Source organism: Dromiciops gliroides, chromosome 5 (genome assembly GCF_019393635.1).
Source record: "Dromiciops gliroides isolate mDroGli1 chromosome 5, mDroGli1.pri, whole genome shotgun sequence".
Lineage (NCBI taxonomy): Eukaryota > Metazoa > Chordata > Mammalia > Microbiotheria > Microbiotheriidae > Dromiciops > Dromiciops gliroides.
The window spans coordinates 261860477-261883524 of NC_057865.1; the positions used below are offsets into that span (position 1 = coordinate 261860477).

Genomic DNA, 23048 nt, shown 5'->3' on the forward strand with positions numbered 1-23048 from the left:
AATAAACTATTTGATATTCGCAAAACCCACAAAGCAAACAGAAAACACACAAATCACTTAGTCCTTGGCTGAAGTTGGTTGAATGATTCAATCCCAAACTGCCTTATTCCTAAACTGTAACCTTGGCTGCATACTAGCAAGAGACTGGATCAAGAATGACTCATTCAGCTTAGTCAATAGAGTAATACTAAAGCTCAACTATCACTCCAAATCCAAACGAGGTTATTATCAATCTATCCTGAGAACTAAAATGGTCAAGTATACATCTTTTTTTTTTTATGTGCCCCGTGGGGACTCAAAATGCTATTTGACTGATAATACACAACTGGAGGTGTATACTAGATTACATTACAAACCCTCTAAACTGTCAAAACTATTGATAGATAAAGGAATCTAAAAAAGTCATTGTTTTAAACTAAAATTCCTGGAATCGTGTAACAAGCTAAAGATCTAAAAAAGAATATCTATCACTTGTTTAGTACCTTCAATTTCAAAAAGTGTTTTTCCACTATGATCTCATTTGATTCCCACAGCAGCCCTATGAGATAGTTACAACAAGCATTATAAATTGTGTTTTACAAATGAGGGAACTGAGGCTAAAGAGTTTAAATGATTGTCATAGGGAGAGGAATTAATATTGTTCTGTTTATACCAAGATATCAGTAGTAGAAGAAATAGGAGGAATTTTCAAGGGAAAAATTTAGGGTTTTGTTTGTTTGTTTTTGTTTTTTGTTTTTTTTTGGGGGGGTGAGGCAATTGGGGTTAAGTGACTTGCCCAGGGTCACACAGCTAGTACGCGTCAAGTGTATGAGGCCATATTTGAACTCAGGTCTTACTGACTCCAGGGCCGGTGCACTATCCACTGCGCCACCTAGCTTCCCCAACAAATTTAGTTTTGATATAAGGATAACCTTTCCTAGTATTAGAGCTATCCAAAAGTGAAAAGTGCTATCTCAGGAGGCACTGGAGACCATAAAAAAGGATAGAAAACTATTTCTTAGCTATGCTGCAGAAAGGTTCTTGTTAAATTTCAGATTGGATTGCGTGTCCTATAATTTCTATACAACTTCATGATTCCGCCATCATGCGAATTTGGAGCAATGAGTAGACAAACACAGATATATGGTTGAGCTTGAAATCCTAGCATTTTGAGTTATCCAAAGTGCTTCTGAAAGCAGGGAATTAATTCTCATTAATTTTCATTCTTAGGGGCAAGTCTGAATGACCAAAATTGTTGGGTAGGTAGGTTGTGAAGGAGATTCCTTATCAAGTCCAATTTGCATTTAATGTTCACTATATTACCTTCTGAATCAGATATTCTTTGATCATACATATTCTCATAAGTGAGGAAGTTGGGATGTCAGCCCAATTCTTGGTTGATCCTAAGTCCTCCACTCTTTCACTACACTGTATGGTTCCTTGAAGTAAGATAATGACAATAAAGAGTATAATATATTATTGATCTTCTTGGGCAAATGATCATTGATATAGAAAGCAAGAGCTGGATCACTGACACTGAAATCAAATGTCAAGAAAGTCATTGACAGGCTCTAGAACACTGTGAATTCCCTAGAATAAACTACACACCTACTGTGCCTTTTTCTCACTTCTGGGGACATTTGAATAGGATAGATAAGAAGGGGATAATGGAGAAATTCCTAGTATGGCCAACTTAAGTAGGACAATTACAGTTAGTGAGCTGATAAGATTCAAGGACATTGTCCAATACATCTTTCAGCAATGTAGCATGATAGGGAATTTCTGGGAAGTGACAGCATAGGCAGACAGCAGCACCATAGGATAATGTGGAATGTCTCAGAATGAAAAAGAAAAAAAAAACAAAACAAACAAACGAAAAGCTACTTAGCTGTATGACAAAGTGACTGGGAAGACCAAGGGGAGAGTCTACAGTTGCCAAACAGAAGACAAGATCATTATTTATAGATCAGTTCTATCAATGTATACAAGAAAAGCCTTTCATAATTCCTCTAGTTGCAAGGGTTTATGTATCCCAGATGTTATTTTGTCTTTATTTCTTGATATTTTGTACTTACTTCTTCAAGAATGAATTCAGGGGGGCAGCTAGGTGGCACAGTGGATAAAGCACCGGCCCTGGATTCAGGAGTACCTGAGTTCAAATCTGGCCTCAGACACTTGATACTTACTAGCTGTGTCATCCTGGGCAAGTTACTTAACCCCAATTGGCTCACTGAGAGAGAGAGAGAGAGAGAGAGAGAGAGAGAGAGAGAGAGAGAGAGAGAGAGAGAGAGAGAGAAAATGAATGAGACCCATGCTGTCTCCCCTACTACAGCAGATGTTCTTGAAGAAAAGAAGAAATACACAATGGTTAGTCCATGGTGTATTCTATCATTTAGCTAGCTAGCTAGCTAGCTATCATTTACTCAATTTAGTGTATGATTTTACTAGCAGTTGGGAATTGGTAAAGTCACTAAATCTTCCTGAGCTTAAATAAAGCATGTGAAGAATTCCCCTGCAGAATGGGTAGATGAGAACAATTTGTTCCAATAGCCATGAAGGCAGCTGAAGCAGAGCCTAGTCAAGCATCAAAGACACCAAGGTCAAGTGTCCATCAACTGTCATCTTGACTGTTGTCCAGCCACTGAACTTCAATGACTCTTGAAGAGAGAGTGAGACTACTGAGTTTGTTCAACTCTGCCTTCCTTAAATCCAATTCACGTGCAAGTCAAGACATCACCTCATGCTGTCATCAGTTCTCTTCAAAAATGAAGGACAAACAATGATCCTAATATTTATAAGGAAAATGAGAATAACGGTGTCAATGAATCATGCTTATCATGAGGAAAATGCTTTGTAAATCTGAAAGAAATATAGAAATGTCATTTATCCCCCTTACGCTGTTATATAATGAGTTGATCCATGTAGAGTAGCTTGTCACCATTATGCTAAATGCATATAGGCTATAATGAGTTAATTATGACAGTATATTTTCAGCCCTCTCCTCCCCAAACTTCTTGAGTAGGGTAGGTTCTTTCTTTTATTTTTCCATCCCTATTTACTAGCTTAGTGTCTAGCATGCAGTAGGTATTTATAACCTTATCAAATAATTATTTTTGGTGAGGCAATTGGGGTTAAGTGACTTGCCCAGGGTCACACAGCTAGTAAGTATCAAGGGTCTGAGGTCAGATTTGAACTCAGGTCCTCCTGAATCCAGGGCCAGTGCTCTGTCCACTGTGCCACCTAGCTGCCCTTCCTTATCAAATAATTTTAAAATTTAATTTAATTTTCATGTGTTCTACAAAGCACAGACCACCCTGCAGAACATGTCTTCAAGTGATGCAACAAGGAAATTTATTCAGACTTAATATTTGTCATTTCAGTAATATATGCACTGGTAGAGGTGACATCAGCAACATCAACTACTACTTATGCGTGAAAGTCAACAATACAATTCATCCAGCTTTTAAAAAAAAATAAGTTTTGTCAAAAATGTTTTGTCTTCCCTCAGCATTCTGAATAGTTTCACATCTCAAGGGCATAATTTTGCTTTAAATAAATGATGTGTAGGGGCAGAATTACAGGAAGCCCACAGAATTGTTTATTAATAGTTAGGTCATTTTCCACTATCACTTCTCCCCAAAATCTATGTCTCACTGGGGTAATGATGGTGGCAGAATGGAAATTTGGTGGTTTCCATTTTTTTTTTCTTAAAGACTGAGGAAATAAGATGATAGATGGGGAGAGAGGAGAGAAGGGTCAATATCTAAGCCAATTAATGACTGCTGTTCCTTCCAGGCACTGCATTTAGAGAACTGTGAATTCTCAAAGTGAGAGTTGGCGAACATGTAAGCCAGCAAACCCTGCTGCTCATCCAATGTGTAGTCAAGCATTGAGAGAGCTGGGTGCACACAGATGATACTTAAGCTGTTTGCAAAGAATGAGCAATGATTGAAGCAATTTACTTGTCTTCAGGTTTTCCTAGACCCATTTCTACTCAATTTTGATGGCTTCCTTGTTTAGAATACTCCATGATCTGATGTTTTTCCATGACAGCTTTTCAGTTTACCAAAACATGAAAGATGCATTACACTATAAATTGAGAAGTATTCATTAGATAGTGTCATTTTGAAATAACCCACTGAGTATAGAGTTCCAATTCATCTGAGTTCCATGAAATTGGCATATTTGCCATTGGCAATTTTAAAGGATCTATTTTAATATATTTCTAAATCTAGACAATACTGATATTTGTTTCTAGCAGATTCAAATTTGTAGTGAGTGATTTTTCGAAATTGTGAAGCTCCTTTATTTAGTGGTCAATATTTTGTGCTGTGTGATAATAAAACAAAATTCTTTATATTCACAAAGAAGGGATTTTTTTGCTCGTAAAGAGAAAGAAGGTATTTTAGAGAGATAACATGTTTTGTTTAAAAGCTGTCAGAAGGAGGGGAGAGAAGAACTGAGTTATATTGTTAACTAGATTTCTGACCTTTGGAAAAATCACTTAAATTCCCTGTCTTTCAGTTTCTCTATCAGTAATCAATCCACCAATATTTATTAAGTGACTATTAAGGGTTAAACAGTGTGTTAATCAATGGAGAGTTTAGGAAAGGGAAGGGAAGGGAAGGGAAGGGAAGGGAAGGAAAAGAAAGAAAGCTTACATTCTGCTAGAGTGGTGGAAGTGGAAGAATATACATACACAGATACACTTTATAATATACTATATAAGGCATACACACATGCATACATACACACACATATGTATGCACAATTATATACATATATACATATATACAATCAACATTATGTGATTGATGAATAAAAGTATATATGTATATATGTGTATGTGTATGTGTGTGTTTGTGTGTGTATGTTTTCTTTATAGGTTTCACTCATACCATGACCCAAAATCCCATTTTTAAATCCCGATATTCTCCTGGTTATGCCATAAGTTTAGGACTAATGGTAAACCATAATCTCCAAAGAATTAAAATTGCAAGTGATCCAAAGGGCTAACAAATGGTTATGATAGAGTGTTGGACTGGGAGTCTGGAAGACCAGTGTTCAAATCCACCCTCAGTTGCTTTTTGGTGTTTGACTTTGGATAAGTCACTTAATTTCTGTCTGACTCAGTTTCTTCATCTGTAAAAGGGAAAAAATAATAACACCTATTTCTCAGGGGTGTTGTAAAGACAAAATGTTTAAAACACTTTAGAAATTATAAAACATTATATGAATGTTAGTTACTATCATTATATTCAAATAATCTCTGTGTTCAAAGGGACTTAAACAGTTATTTAGTCTAATTTGTAAAAGGAGAATAAAGCTCTCTAAAGCATTCTTTGAAAATGGGCATCTATCCTTTACCTAAATACCTCTAGTGAAAACAAACTTAGGTCACCTGTGATCTATTTTATTTTTTTGGAAGATTGTTCTTACCTCAGGCCTAAATTTGCCCTTTTTTACTTTTTTTTTTTTTTTTTTTTTTTTTGCGGGGCAATGGGGGTTAAGTGACTTGCCCAGGGTCACACAGCTAGTAAGTGTCAAGTGTCTGAGGCCAGATTTGAACTCAGGTACTCCTGAATCCAGGGCTGGTGCTTAATCCACTGTGCCACCTAGCCGCCCCTCAGTCTTCTCATTTTAAAGAGGAAGAAACTAAAACTAGAGAAGTTAAGTGTTTTACTAATTGTTACAAAGTAGGAAAGTATGAGTTAGAAATTGAGCCAAAGTTTCTGGAACTCCAAATCTGATACCTTATCTGCAAATCATGTGGGGAGTGAGTCATAACTTATCTCTACATATATGTGTGTGTTTCAGCTTTCCTATCTCACAAAATTGCACCAAGCAAAGACCTCATTACAATATTGGGTAAAATGAAAAATATTTTTTAAATAAGTGCAAGGGACTCTCATTAAAAATATAAACCTTCATTCTTCATGTATAATATAAGCACATTAAGGGCAGGGACATATTTTTTTTTGTATTTCCTATGCTTTGCCGAGTACCTAAAATATACTAAGTGACTTACTGAAAAACTTACAGATTGATGGATTTTCAACAGCTGCTTATATGAATGTGTGTATGTAATATGTGTATAATGTGTTATATGTACAATATTATATATGTATATATACACACATATGTATGTATGTATATATATATATATATATACACATGTTATGTATATATTTAAAGTTCCTTGAGAACTATAGTATTCAGTTCTACACAAAAGGTGCCATATTTCACCTTCAACCTCAAATTCCATTACTTCTGTAATTTTTAAAGGTTGATCCTTAGCATCTTTTCCGCATGATGTCTTTTAACTTTGTTTTCACGTGGTAGTATTCAGTTTGCTTCCTTGTGTTCTTCCTTGAAGACATGTTCCATGAGATTGCATTATTAAAATAGGCCCGAATCCAAAAGAGCAGTCAGAGAATATGACAAAATTTGATTCAATCTCACAGGAATAACTACAAGGTAATTGCTCCAAAGCCATCACTTTTTAGATGTTTAAATAATTCTGACTTTGATGACATAGAAATGTTTTCCCATGGAAGCTTATGGGAGAGGGACATGTCTACCTTGGTCAAAGTGCCAAATTACACAGGAATTCTGTGGGACATAAAATCACAGATTTAGTGCTGGAAAGGAACCTAGAAGCCAGGGCATCCAGATTCACCTTACAATTGAGGAAACCAAGAACCCAATGCCTTTACGTTATCTCTCCAAGGTCACACAGGTAGTAGAAAAGGGAGGAAGTATTCAAACCCACATCATTTGACTCCAGAGTCAGCATATTTTCAACTGAGGCATGTCAAAGAATTATTATGAGAGTAAAGTGGTTGTAAACATTTTCCTATTTCCTGACTGATAGCTGACAATATTTCAAAGAAGTGTGTCTTACATTTGTCTTTAATAATATCACTTCCTATTAAATTTTTTATATCATAGCCTTTCCCCAAGAAACAGAGGAACTGGCATAAAAAAATCTCATTAATCCTCAGAGCCTTTATAAGGAAGCTCAATTTTTAAAACTGTTATTCATTCTCTTTTAAAGTGGATAAAATACTGCACAGGAAGAGTACTTGAGATACAAAGAAATGAGGAAAATACATAGAAATAGAACTGAGGCCTTCTCACCTCTCCTTTTATTTTTTTAAAATTTTCTTTGCTCCTGTTCATAAAAATCAGAAAGTTTAATCACACCTATGAGGCCATTTATTCTATTCCCTGACAATAGGTCAGTACTATATCTATTAAGTTCATGACTTGGAGAGTCCATTCTATAGTAGTACCTACAGAGGTTCCATTATCTGGGAATTTCAACTACCCAGAACTCATTGAAGAACCAAGAAAAAATGGCCTTTAAGCAACTAAGAAATATCTCAAAGTTCCATGTACTAAAACGTCAAGTATGTACTTTATCCATACAGCCTTTGCTCCAAGTCTTTTTCCTGGTATTTCAGAATAATTTGAACAAGTTTTATCCTCTAATTTCCCAGCTGACATAATTTCAAGTAACAAATTAGGACAGAAATTGACAGAAGTAAAAAATAGATACTTATAGACTGAGGGTAAAGGAGGAGACATAAGTCACAAGAATTTAAAAAAACACACACATATCATTAGTCTCTAAATGGATCATTGTATTAGTTCAAAAATCACTTAGTGCTACTTATAATGACCATGATCCATTGAAAAAAACATTAAATATTGTTCAGAATGCTCTTCTCAAAGAGGAAAGGCTACAAATAAGCCCAGAATCATAGTTCTGAGACACATCAGCATAGGAAAGATTACTAAACCCACGGCACTTAATAATGTCATGTAGAGAATGTGTGTATAGATAAAAGAGAACAGGGTCCAGGATAGTTTCAGGGTACAATATGGATGAAGAACCAATAAGTTGAAATTGAGAAAGACGAGTCAAATAGGTAGAAAAACCAAGAGAGAGAATAATACCATAAAACATGGAGCATCCAGGAGGAGAGGCTTGTAAATAGTGTCAAATGCTACAGAGAATTCAAAAAGGCTAAGAATTGAGAAAAGACCCTCAGATATGACAATAAAGCATGAGTGAGGGAAAAAATATGGTCCTTTGATTACATCTATGACTTCTTTAAAACAATGGGTTTATTTTTTAAATTAGGTTATTTTTATACGTGTGTGCATAGAAATGAAGGTATTTGCATGTATATGAATCTAGCTGAATATTTGGATACTCCTCCAATCCTACATCATTTTAAAAAATTTTCTATAGCTCTCAATTAACAAGACTATGTAGTACACCTTTTATATCTCTTCAAGCTCTTAGAAACTCCACTAGATAGAGCAGTTATGTCAATATCCATTTTACTGATGAATGAACTAAGCCTCAATGAAGTTAACAAGCACACAGCTAGTCAGTACCAGAATGAGGACAAACCTCATTATTCCTCCTGACTCCACTATTCCAGTCATCTTTTTTCTTATACACATCTATATTATTGGAACATTGCTCCAATTTTCACTATCATTCTCTTTCTGGACTCCTTGGAAACTAGTCTCCAAAATTTTTCTCTAAGGCTACTCATCAACTTAGTTAAATTAGAGAATTTTCTTTGTTCGTTCTTCTGAATATTTCCGCTGATCCTAGCAGTTGACTTACTCTCTCTGTGTCCTACCCTTTGCTTTATTAACACCATACATTATTGACATGAAGTAGATTTTAGGTTCTGTAATTCCTTGACGTCTGGGACTGTTCCTTGCCTAAACTTTGGACCTCTTCAAGCATAATGTGGCTTTGCTTAAAACATTCACTTAAAAATGTTAATTTACTAATTGATGCCTCATTTTAGGGCAGCTAGTTGGCACCATAGAAAGAGTACCAGATTTGAAGTCAAGAAGATGAATCTTCCTGATTACAAATCTGGTAACACTTAGCTGTGTGACTCTGAGCAAGTTGTTTAACTCAATTTGCTTCAGTTTCTCATCTGTAAAATGAGCTGGAGAAGGAAATGGCAAAATACTCCAAAATCTCTGTTAAGAAAATCCCAAATTGGGTCATGAAGAGTTAAACAGGATCGAAACATTTGAACTACAACACTCATTTTCCTAATTCTCTATCATCCCCTTTTCTATTTCATATTTGAAATGCCTCTCCCAAAATCAATAATACTACATCTTAAATAAACCAGAAAAAAAAAATCATTCGTATTTTTGTTAGTGAAGTCATAAACTCTGGTAAATTTGTTCCAACTGACCATTCAATCTACTTACATGGTGGGACAGATGAAAGAAACATGGATATGTCTGAGAAGAGGGCTAATGATTCATGCAAGTGTTCGGTAACATTAAAGGGTACAATAAAGCCTACCTCTCATACATGTTCATCTGCCAGAATCATTAGGTTGTTTCTTTTTTCCATGTGTTTGCTTTAAATATGGTTCTATAAGCCCTTCTTTTATCATATAAGCGGTAGTGTGATACCAGTGTAAGCACAGACACTTGGTCTAAGAGGAGAGCTTGCTTGCCATTTTGCTGACTTTATTTCTTACTGACTTTATTAAACTTTCTAAAATTTAGACTACATTGCCTGCCTGCTTTCCTGGACCATTATGGTCATTATGAGCACAGATTTGGAATTGGAAGGGAACTTAGAATACCATCAATTCTGACAACCTCATTTTACAAATGAGAGCATGAAGACCCAGGAAGTTTCAGTGACTTGCTCAATTTCAAATGAGTAGTAAGTGTCCAAGGCAGAATTTAAATCCATGTTTTGAATTCAAATCTGACTCTCTTTCAAGTCAAATATCACATCCCCTTTCTCCTCCTTTACCTTTATAATTCTTCATATCTTTCAGATTGAATCACCTTGCCACAGTATAAGCAGTGCTGGATCTGGAGTCAGAAAAATCCCAGGCAAATAATGCAACATTTCAGTCTCATTTTCCTCATCTGTAAAAAGGGAATAATTATAGCACCTATTTCATAATTGTAATAACATTTGTAAAGTGCTATATGAATGTTTCTTATTGTTGTAACAGCTAGACTCTCAACAATTCCTGTCAATAGCATCATCATAAAATCCCCAGAAGTTGTCCTTTTTTTTCTCCTCTTATTGCCACCACCCTAGGACAGGCTGGAAAACTAGGTAGCATGCTTGATAGAGCACTAGACTTGAAGTAAAAAAGAATGAGTTTGAATTTTGTCTCAGAATTCTGCCTCATTTACTTAACCTTTTGATCCTGAGAGAGTAACTTAACCTCACTTAAGCTGTTGTGAGGATCAAATGAGATAACATATTCAAAGGACGTTGCAAACCTTAAACTGCTAGGGAAAAAAAAATGTTGTTGGTCTTGTTATATGCCAGGTATTTTGCAGTTGCTTGCTAAGTTCTCCTAATTTCAGTCCCCGATCCCCCCCCCCCCATTCATCCTGCTTTCCAAGAGTAGTCAGGCAAAAAAAAAGAAGGAAAAAAAAACATTCATTAAGCACCTACTACATGCTAGGCCCTATACTAAGCTATAAGACTAAAACAAAAATATTAAAATAGACAAAAAGCCCATTCCCTGCCCTCAAGTTGATTAAAATCTAAGAGGAAGAAAAAACCTAAAAGGAAGGTATAAAGCTTGAAGGGGTATGGAAGAGAAGGTACCTGACTTTATTAAATATTTGAGAAGTTAGTCAGGGAAGCCTTAAAGTACTCCAGTGTGTAAGTGTGTGTGTGTGTGTGTGTGTGTGTGTGTGTGTGTGTGTGTGTGTGTGTGAGAGAGAGAGAGAGACAGACAGACGGACAGACAGACAGAGAAACAGAGATAGAGACAGAGAGACAGAGACAGAGAGTTGAGCTGGGCTTTCTCCTTAAATGGAGATTTGGAGTTAATGGCTCCACTCATCAATTAGAGAAGCAAAGGATGGTATTGTGGGGGAGCATCAAACCAATGAGATATTACTGGGTGATGAGATTAGCCCAATAGATATATCATAAATATTATAAACATATTTAGCACTTATTCATACAAAAGGGAAAATGATGAGCCAGATTCTCCATACAATGATTTTATCACCTATGCTTGGGATGATTTCAGAGTGCACCTCAACATCTATTCATTCCACTGGAACTATTTATGACTATTCAACTCCTTCCTCTCTATAGTGACAGAATTGGGGAGAGGGGAGTCGATAGTAGAGTTTCTGATTGTTTCTGGCATATAACATAAATCTACAAATCATGTAAAGTTAGGAACCCAAAAGCCCACCTAGTCCACTGATGTCAAACTCAGAAGCAGGAGCCACTAAACTGTACATAAGTATTCTTGTTGTTTGCATATTGACTTAGAAAACCACATATGTGTGTATACATGTACACATATTTTACACATGCACATATGTAAAGAAGTAGATTTGATTTATCAGCACATTAAAATCAGATTGGAACTAGATAAAACTAATATACAAAAAGAAACCATAATGAATTTGACAATGTTTTCAATATTTATGTGACTATTAATCATTATGTCTATATCTCACATAAATGAAAATTGGGTAGGATCTAGTAATAGATAAAAAGAAGTATATTATTTGTATTAATATTTAATCAATTTTATTGTTCACAAATTATATCACTGTGGGAAGATTCAAAATTAATAGTATTTCTTTAAAATGACATCTTTTGCCACTATTTTGCATATTGGTTGTAAGCTTTTGTGATGACACAGCTATCAGTATGCATAACAAATTCTTCTTTATTAATCTTTCCCTATGTAAAGTTTTAGTAGTCTTCAGGAGTGAAAATAACTTCCTACTTAGGTATGGACCATCAAACATTGCTAAAATTCTTGCAGCAAACATGCTCATTTCAACAAAATACCTTGGCAAGTAAGAATAAAAATCTGCAACACTAACTTCATTATATGTTTCTTTTAGCTCTTTGTTACACTGAATTTCAAAAAGTTCCATTTGAATGTTACTTTTCATTCTTTCAACATCAAAAGAAAATGGAGCCCTGAATAGTCAAAAATTGTTTTCACACATTTTGAATCCTTCAAATTGCCTTTCAAATTCAAATAGTAATTCCTGAATATTTGAGGCATACTTGCTGAAATTACAAGAACAAAATGGCTCTTGATAATTTTTACACGTAGGAAAATGAGTTAAATCACAATTTTAGTAGACTTTCCCAAAAAAAGCAAGTTTTATCTTAAAAGCTTTAATGCAGTCTTATGTAAACTTTATAAACTGATTTTGACACTAAAGTTTTAAATTCAACTCCCTTAAATGCCTTGTAATATTTATAATGAAAGTCAAATCCTGAAACCAGTTCTTATTATTAAGCTTTTCTGCTGACTTTTAATTTCTAAAAACATTTTGATTTCATGGTAAAGTTAACGAAATTGCTTCAAAAATTCAGGAAAGAAAAGCCAGTGAACTTCTGTGTAATAAAATAAAGCTTCCTCTTCACTTTCATTTTCCAAGAGTAATGAAGAAAACCATTATTGATTCAATCCTCAAGAACAAATACAATTCACTGTTTCCTCAATAAACTTCAGCACATATTCCATGTTCATTACTTTTGATCAGGAGTAACATTGCCTACACAGAGAAATGGACAGTATGACTAAGTATTTAGTATATTACAAGGTGCTTAGTCAAAATAAAGTATACCATTCACACGGCCCATTATAAGTTACCATGTAAAGAAAAATTTACATTTTACTTTTTACCCTTCAAATATCAAAATATCCCAAAACTTTTTATTATGTATTTATCTGCATTTTTCACCAAACACACATTGAGATTTGCAAAGGCAGGAGCTTATCTGTAAATTTTGAGACTTCTAGGGTTGTTTTGCCATTTTACCCATGTGCTGTGTGTGAGGGTCTGACCTTTGTTTTATATATGCCATACATTTATCTCTGATTTTTGCTTCAAAGGTCTCTATCATCCTTCTCCCCACCATATAGCTCTGAGCTTCCTCCCTACTATCAAATCATCCCACAAACCAAATTTTTACCTCCTATTCCCACCTAACACACCTTCCTGCCTCCTCCAAAATTATCAATAATTACATATTTGAAAGTGCATTTTTTGGGGCAGCTAGGTGGCACAGTGGATAGAGCACCGGCCCTGGATTCAAGAGGACCTGAGTTCAAATCCAGCCTCAGACACTTAACATTTACTAGCTGTGTGACCCTGAGCAAGTCACTTAACCCCAATTGCCTCACCAAAAAAAAAAAAAGAAAAAAAGAAAGAAAGAGCATTTTTTCTTTAAGATCAACCATCACCATGCTAATCAAAGGTAACAAGAATTAATAAACAGTAAAACATTATACATTTTTATAATATAAAACTAAATCCAAAGAAAAATAATTTTTAGCTTTAAAATGTAATAAAATCTATGTTTTATCAGATGATTACTTATTTTGTTAAATATCTCCCAATTACATTTTAATCTGGGCTAGGTCTCCACATGAGGGAATATCATGGGTTTCATGCAGTCTTGGTGTGTGTATTTGATTAATATCTATATGAAGAAAATTAATTTTAATTCTGTCTTTTGATTATCAATATTAATTTACAATATTCACCACTCTGTGGAAAGTCTATCTCTTAACACTAACTTAAAGAGAAAATCCTCCCTCAGACAATTCTAGATAAGAAATGTCAGACCATTGTCTTCTCAAGGCAGCTGCTCCTTAGCTATGTTGGACTGGTTCTCGCTCAATTGAGAACCTGAGATCTGTACTCTATAAACATGATCTAACTTGAGCTAGATCCCTGAGGGGGAGGGAGAAGGAGCTTTTGTTCTTTCTCCCTTTACTAGAGCATCCACAGGCTGGCTCATGAAGGAGAAATAAAATCAGAGAGAACCTGACTGGGGAGCCCAGCTTGCTAGATGGGGCTCAAAATTCATGACTAAATCATATTTTTCAACTAACCCCCCATTTCCCCCTCTGCCTTCCACAAAAAAGAGTAATTGAGAGGAGTTGAGAACTCCTAGTCTACCTTCTCATTAACCAATTAGGGATGCCTTTCATTTGTCAGGGGAGAGCCTAATAATGTGCTGTCAAAGAAGACAGAAGGGCATTTAAGATGAAGCAAGACCTTGCATCTTTGTCTTTGGTTACTGAGAGAAACCACTGTTCATCAATTTATTGATTATTGGCAGACTAGTTAACAAATTAATTTTAATACAAAGAAACTTAGCGTCTCAAAATTTTTACTTATGACATATCCGAGTATAATCCCATGATTTTTCCAATGATGAAAGTGAAATGACTTACAGAAAGTAATATAAGTGATAGAGCTAATTACTAACATTTTGGTCTCCTAAAAGACTGATATTTAAGAGTTTATCCAGATAAAGACAGAACAAATATCCCCCTTCATTTCATGTTTATTTCCTTGCCTTTGAATATTGGAAACATTAGTTTAAAACTATTTTAGGATGTACTATTAAAATGATTCTGGATCTTCATCTGAATCCAATACACCAAAATTCTTATCAAAATTATTGTGTTGTTTAGTAAAATGAGTTAAAAATTCAGAATCTAATGCCTAACATAGATGTTCATTATCTTGAAAACAAACACACAAACATGTTTAACACTACAATGAGTTTTTAGGCAGCTAGATGGCATAGTAAGGAAATAGAGTGCCCAGCCTGGAAACAGGTAAACCTGAATTCAAATCCATTCTCAAACAATTATTCTCTGGGTAACCCTAGGCAATTCCACTTAACTCTGTTTTCCTCAGTTTCCTCATTTGTAAAATGAACTACTGAAGGAAATGGTAAACCATGCCGATATCTTAGCCAAGAAAATCCCAAATGGAGTTAACAAGAGTCAGACATAACTGAAATGACTGAACAACAAAATAACACAATGAGTATCATTGGGGCAGATTTTTATCCACTACAAATCCAATATTGGCAATCTCATCTGTCATCAAACCTGAAAGGATAGGACAAATGTTATTATTTGTTTACCTTTGAGATGTAGGGGATATTGAAATTAATGGCTTTTCATAGGAATGCTGGGGTTATTTGGTGAGAAAAATTGATGAGATTTTGGAAGTATTTCTTTCTCTCATTTTGAGAATAGATCATTTAAAGGTGGCAAATGCAAGGGCATAGTTCAAGAAAGCTCCTACTCCTCCACTATTATAAGCAATCAATATTTTGCTGAAAATTTAGTATAAGGAGAGGGAACTATTAATTATTTCAAGATTTATATGTGTGACACTGGAAACTTCCATGGCTAATTAAAAGATAACATCAAAACCAGTTCATCTTAAACCGATAGCTTCTGTGTACAGATTGATTGATTTTCACTGAGCAAGCCTTTAGTTGAAAGCATTTTTTTCACTGAAACAACTATATTTTGAATTCCATCTATAGTAAATATTAATTCTTTCTATAGTAAATATCAACCTCAAGTTCAACTGTCAAAAAATCAGAATGTTTGAACATAAACTATCAATGCAAATACTGAGCTGAACTGCTTGGCTTTTTACCCACCTCCTATACCTTCTGGAGTCAATTATTACTCTTTAATCATTAAAGAATGATCAGTTTCCTCTATTTTCTACTCTCTCTTCTCTTAATATTATCTAAAAGTTTATCGAAAATAATTGGTAAATCTAGTTCTCAGGAGGTGATAAATGACTATAAAAAAGACTTTTACATGGCTAGATTATATCTTAATCTTTAATGTCATATGTTTGCTTTTTATCCAGACAATTTGATATTGTTGAAATTGAATATATGATTTCCAAAATTTCTGTAATACTAATAGATAAATCAATATAGTGGGGGGAGGGGGAGTGTACTTGAGAGTCAATAGGTTTCAACCTAGTTAGTTACTAGCTAGTCAAATTAGTTCCCTTCTGCAACTCACATGCAAAATGGGAAGAATATTAATTTAGGACTGAGCAGAGGACTGCCCCCCCCCCGCCCATGTCTCATTATTACCTCTAGGATCAGGTAGAAACTTCTTAACATTTAAAACTTCCTACCACCTGATCCCTTATAACCATTCTATTCTACTTAAACTCATCTCCTTTTCCTGTACTTTGTGGCCTAGTCATTTTGTCCTATTGAATGTTTTATACACCTGGTGTTCTGTCTTCCATCTTCATGCCTATTCTCTGTCTCTTGTGCCTGGAAGGCATAACCTACTCACCTTTTCCTTTCAGACTTTGTGGATTCTTTTGAGATTCAGCAGAAGTGCTACTTTCTTCAAGAAGCTTATATTTATTTTTAAGCTATATTTATTTTTAAATATTGTATGTATACACATAGATGCCTACATGTTTTCTCTTAAGGGTGAGAATTGTTTCACTTTTGTTATACTATCTCCCCAGCACTTAATACAATACTTAATAATAAGTTAATGATTAAAAATTAAAAATATTAATAAATTCATTAATAAATACTTATTAATGAATAATAACAGTTTTGTGTTGAGTAAATCTACTTTGGGATATAAATAGTATAACCAAATGTGGTACCTGAGCTACAAAGAATGATGGGATAGATGGGTATAGAGAAAGATAGATAAGGTATGGATATATATACATAAACAAAAACAAAGCAGAGGATAGGACAGGGCAGGGCAGAGGTCAAGTATGATTAGGATTGAGAAAAGTCAAATAAGATTGGACAACTGAGAGATTATTGGCAAAATTGATTAAATCAATTTCAATTGAATGATGTAGCTGGAAGACATTGCAAACAGTTGAAAAGTGTGAAAAAGATTAAATCAACACTGAGCTTCGTGCTCATGCCCACTAGACTTACAAAAATCACATATAAATATATCTAAAAGGAAGTTTTGTTTGTGATTGTAGTAGAAGAGGCAGAATGAATGAATGAATGAATTGTTGAGCAAGTAATGAAAAGGAGGTAGGAAGGGAAGGGAAGGGAAGGGAAGGGAAGGGAAGGGAAGGGAAGGGAAGGGAAGGGAAGGGAAGGGAAGGGAAGGGAAGGGAAGGGAAGGGAAGGGAAGGGAAGGGAAGGGAAGGGAAGGGAAGGGAAGGAAGGGAAGGGAAGGGAAGGGAAGGGAAGGGAAGGGAAGGGAAGGGAAGGGAAGGGAAGGGAAGGGAAGGGAAGGGAAGGGAAGGGAAGGGAAGGGAAGGGAAGGGAAGGGAAGGGAAGGGAAGGGAAGGGAAGGGAAGGGAAGGGAAGGGAAGGGAAGGGAAAGAAGGAAGGAAGGAAATCAAACAAGCAAGCATATTGATTGCATTGTGTATTAATCCAAACATTCTGTAAGAAAATTTGGAACTACAGATCCCCCCAAAGTTCTGACCAGCAAAGTACAGATCACCCAGGGATGCATACTCTTTGAACCCATGATAGACTCCTGTGTATAAAACACCACAAAGAGATTAAAGAGAGAGAGCAGGTTACATATTATATATATGTGTGTGTGTGTGTGTGTGTGTGTGTGTGTGTGTGTGTGCTTTTCTGTACATCAAAGCATTGAAAACATAATGGGTTTCCCCCAGATGGGAAATGGCTGAATGAAATATGGTATATCAATGTAATGGAATAATATTTTGCTGCAAGAATTTTTTCAAAAAATGATGAATTCAAGGAAACAGGAGGACTGATATTAACAAATGTAGAGATAAGTGAGTAAAATCAAGAGAGTAGTTTATATGATTTCAATAATAGAAAAAGGACTTCAAAAGAGTTAAGAATTATTATCAATTCAGTGAAAATTAATGACTTTATGAAACAGCCTACCTCCTAACTCTCAAGAGAGGTGATGGACTGGAGATGAGGAAAGAGACATGCATTTTCAGATTCAAAGTGTGAATTTGTTTTTCTTGACTACATTTATCTTTTAAAAAGGGGCAGAATTCTGAAAGCTGTGGGATAGTGCTGTGATGGTAGTTAGTGGATAGTGATAACGATGCAAAAAAAGTAAAAGGTCAATGAAACATTTAAAAAACCCACAGAAGAGAGCAGAAGTTCAAAAGAGGACATAGAAAAACAGAGTTCTGCTACTTTCATATAAAATTTAACATTCATATAAAACTGTATTCAATAAAAGTTCGTGGTTTCAAATACAATAATCTATATTAACACAAGGTAACGATAACCAAAAATTACATAGTCCTTTGAGAAACATTTTATGGATATAATCTTATCTCTTCATCCCAATACTCCTGTAATGTAGGAGTTACTATGCCTATTTTGCAGACGAAGAAACAGAGGCAATAGTGGTTAAGAGAATTCTGTAAGGTGACACAAATAACTTGCAAGATTAAAACTCAGATGTTCCTGAATACATACTCAGCATTCTGATATCTATTCCAAAATTTATATTAAAATATGATGCTTGTTAAATACATTAAAAAATTTTTAATAAGTAAGTAGATGCATAGAGAAGAAACTGAATCAAAGAGAGTAGATAGTTTCCCATGGATTTATAAAAAGACAGAGAGCTACAGGATTATTCCTAGAAGGAAGCACAGGAATTATTTATTTTGGTTTTAAAGAGTTTTCTTTTTTAATGATGTATTATCTTCATTCCATCACCACAATATATGCAAAGATATACAGGATATTTTGAGATGCCGAAGACATAGCCATAATACATCAAAAGCAATTACAAATGTAAACATACACACACACACACACACACTCACACCTAGAAGTTTTTGTTGATTTAAAGAAATAAATAATCACTTCATAAAATTATTTGCACCAGGAGGAGTTAATCTATTGGAGATATTGTTATGAAACTTTGCTTGGGTTAGAAAGGGAAGAGTGGCATTCTATGTTGTCTGGTTCCTTGCAAACAAGCAGGTATCATGGTACCCACCTTCAGAAAGCTTGCTATCTATACTTCCTCAGGGACATAGTATATGTACATATGAAGGAAATCATAAAATATAAAAATAAGTTAAATGAGTATACAATTGATATATAAATTTTCAGGTACTCCACTCTTGTCAATTATTACTCCTGGGCTGGTATAGACGTAGCTGGTCAGAATCTGGTATAAATTGCTTCTCTCTGTTCAATATTTTCAGTGATATGAGTCTGGTTAAAATAGCAAGCAGGGGGGGGCAGCTAGGTGGCACAGGGGATAAAGCACCAGCCCTGGATTCAGGAGTACCTGAGTTCAAATCTGGCCTCAGACACTTGACACTTACTAGCTGTGTGACCCTGGGCAAGTCACTTAACCCTCATTGCCCGGCCAAAAAATTAAAAAAAAAATAGCAAGCAAGGGGCAGAGAAGTGGTACCATGGATAAAACACCAGTCCTGGAGTCAGGAGGACCTGAGTTCAAATCAGGCCTCAGACACTTAACTGGGTGACCCTGGGCAAGTCGCTTAACCCTGATTGCCTCCAAAAAAAAATAGCGAGCAAAATATCAATAGTAAAAATGAATGAATGAATGAATGCTAAGGAGAAAACCAACACATAAAGAGAGGGGTGATATTTGGGAGCTTTATAGGCTGGTCACAGGTATGTATGTAAAGCTCAATTGCTCTTTTCTTGCTTGTTTGTTTTCCACATTATCTGTCAGAGGTACTTTCTCATCTTCTTCTGACAGGACCTGCTTGAATTCTTGATCAGACAGTAGGGAAACTCAAGATCATCAACGAAAGAGCCCAGAGCCATGATCTCAATTCAGCAAAAAATATTACATACTTACTATATGCAAGAGATTGTGCTCATAATTCACTGGCAGTGAAGTACAATGGAAAGAGTCTACTGAGAATCAGTACATGGAAATTTATGTTTAGGTTTAGGTATTACCTAATATTGTATCATTTTTAAACCACTGCCTCTCCCAGGGCCTCAATAAAATGAAGGGTTTGAGGGTGGATGTTGAACTGCATGGTATTTAAGGTTCTTTCCAGTTTTCGATTTCTGTGATTCTAAAAAATATAATACCTCTAAAGAATAAAATTTTCCAGGCATATCAGATTGTGAATATATGTGCTAAGAAGAGTGGTAAGTTTATAACCTATTATTGAACAAAGTAATGCATATAAAGTGATTGGTAAACCTGAAAATTTATTTAAACATCACTACTACTATCTACTTATTATTCTTGTCTATTATTATTATTACTCTTTTCATTGTCTATATTCCATAAAGCATTAGAAGAATTAAGATAGAAATATACATATACTAAAAATATAAAACTACTTTTATGTCCATAATTGCATGCAATGTTTGTTGACTTACTGATCTTAAGAGGATTCTTAGGGAGTTAATAGTTATTATTATTTTATAAAATATCTACATCCTATCTCCCTCTTATGTCAAGGATAACATCAGAGAAAAAAGAATGTCAATATTGATAAGTGGTATGCTGGGATCAAGCACCAATTATCATTGTGACCATAGGCAAATTATTCTCCTCCCCTATATGAAGGAATGATTTCTCTATGTACATATATGCATGCATATGTATATGCACACACATACACATATACAAAAATACACTATACTATAAATATACACACACACACATATATATACAAAATGCATGTGTGTATATATTACTCCAAACATGTTTCACAGTATGTCAAAAAGTTGACTTAGTCCAAACTTGTAGGTCCTCACTCTTTTTAGGTATCTTGATGTACATTACTCTGGTATTAAAAGTTAGTTGCAAAAACCTTAACAACTTTTGGTGGGCATTCAAAGGGATTTTGAGTTCTATAATAGTTAGTTACTCTCATTTTGGCAAAGAAGGCATACATAAATCCTAAAATCCCATTAGTATATAACTGACATTTGCTACAAACACATTTTTGTTCGGACTTGAATTGGCTGAAAGGAACAAATAGAACACTCTTGATATTCAGAACCAAGAGACAGGACTAGGCTCGTCAAAGACATAAAAGTGTCACATCACTGAGAAGCCCCCTGCTGCCTTTAAGTGCAACTTGGACACATCCAAATCCTGACTTCTAATTATTGAAAATGCCAGTTTGGATAAACGCAAATACATGTTACCTTGCCAGACTCAGTGAAAATGAATCTAAATAACAGAAGCACAGAAAAAGCATTCCATGTAGATCATCATTCAAAAGTTTAATTATATCCTCCAGTCATACAGTATCAAAATAATTGAAGACTATTGAATTAAATAGTAAACATTTTAAACTGTTCCATGTTGTTCTCTCCCACAAGTCATTGCTGCCAGTTTTCACACTAATATCCTTCTATTCATTATGTCTGATCACAGGCAGGACTTGACCAGTAAAACTTGCTACTAGAGCCTTCATCAGGCAGCACTTGAATCCTCTAACTCAATTAGGAACATTTATTGTATCTGATTTTTCAGTATCATTGTCAGTGTTAATCCTCCCCATCCACGGCAGCAGATATAATGTACTTGTTTTGCAGCAAAACTGAGAGAATCAGCACAGTAAAAGAACCGGACTGCTAAGTGATTAAACGTTAGACAAAAACATTTAACTATCCTGCATAGAGTTATAGGACATTTTTTTTACACATTCAATATGAGTAGTCAAGACAATAAATAAGACAGCATTTCCTACTTCTTGTCTCACATTTGCACCCTGAAGCCATTTACTATACTTGTTCCTTTATCCTCAAAAGGGAACTAGGAGCAAAAAGAAAATGTTAAAAGTACTCTAACTCTATTTAAGAACTGAAAACCTTTTACTCACTAGATTGGCTTTCTTTTGCTAACATAGAAACAACTTTGTCAAAACATTCACAATTAACAAAGTTCAACTCATTGTGCATTTCTAGTAGCATTTTACAGTTTCTCTCTCTCTCTCTCTCTCTCTCTCTCTCTCTCTCTCTCTCTCTCTCTCTCTCTCTCTCTCTCTCTCTCTCTCTCTTTCATTTTCCTCTTAAGGTAAAATGTCAAAAGATTCCAGCTGAGTGATTTGTTGTAAGTTTCATTCTGAATAACGGTCTTGTCATGCCAATTACTTTCCTATTTCAGAAGAAAAGCCTGGATTTCATTGCCAATTATTTTTTACTGCAAATGAGACTTTTCCAGGTGTACATTATTAGCCTGCCCCCTTTTAAAATTTCACCCTGCTAAAACCCCTTCTTCCTTTCACTGCATGTTTTACACATCTTTCTACTTCCAATCTCCCTAGCGGCTAATCCTGTTGGACTCTGACAGCAGTTTCCTCTATAGTTTCCTAGGTTAGGCACATCACCTTTATTTGGAAAGAGAAGGGAAATCAGAAGAGGCTCTTACCAGAGGCAGGGAAAACAATTCGCTCAGCTAGATCCAGCCGCGCTGTGTGCAGGCGGGCAGCATGAGTGATCCTTGGGCCTCACACAAAAGAGAGATAATTGGCTCTCAATGAAGAGATGTAAACATTCATCATAATGCCACTGGTACTAGAGCTAAAAGCTACCTCAGCTGCTCTATGTACTCTGACTCGAAGATGATGTCACAAACATCAACTGGGTGTACTCTCATTGGCTTCTGTTACCTGGAATCATATCTTAACCCTAACCTGTCAGCTGCAAATTGAAAAGCTGAGCTCTGACTGTATTTTTTTTTTCTGATGGGGGTGGGGGGAGGGAGGTAAAAGCAGCATGGAGCTACATGATAATCACACACTGGAAATAACATCAACAACAAAAATTCAAAGACTAATTTGCCTAATTAATTAAACAGGAGCCCTGGGGAACTGAATTTTCATAATCTGTTCACTAAATGACAGTAATCATCAAAATATTATACAGCATGGGTATGAAAAGGAAAAAAAAGCAATGTACACACAGCGTCTGGGCATTGCACTTCTTGGAGTGAATATTTCATTGTTCTCTTTAAAATTAAAATGAAAACAAGTTTTGAAACTCTGGGGCACTTTCCGGACAACTGTGATGCCTTTGAGCAGGACAGATGCCTGAATTTTAAAGCTCCCAAATAGAATAAAAAGGGGCAAAAAAAGATATAAAAGTAGAATTTTGAGAAGTATTATTTCTGTAAAATATTTTGGAAATACAGTTTGTGACATTATATCAAAACTAAAATATCTTCAATATAATAGGAATATTTGTGGGGGTATATGCTTAAGACTATTCTCTAAGTCAGAGGAACTCCAGACATGGCCAG

At 35.2% G+C, this 23048-nt stretch overlaps 1 protein-coding gene across 3 annotated transcripts in view; it reads right to left on the bottom strand.

Annotated features, from left to right (window-relative positions):
- MGAT4C (MGAT4 family member C) overlaps window positions 1–23048 on the bottom strand; it is a 749687-nt gene that overhangs the window by 302267 nt on the left and 424372 nt on the right. Inside the window, exons 1-2 of one of the 3 annotated variants that reach the window (XM_043967012.1) lie at window positions 22179–22335; window positions 9800–9918 (exon numbers count right to left, since the gene is read on the bottom strand). The gene's annotated coding sequence lies outside the window, so the exon portion shown is untranslated. Of the gene's footprint in view, window positions 1–9799; window positions 9919–22178; window positions 22336–23048 lie in introns of those variants that run through there. The other 2 variants (XM_043967011.1, XM_043967013.1) reach the window with 2 other exon arrangements.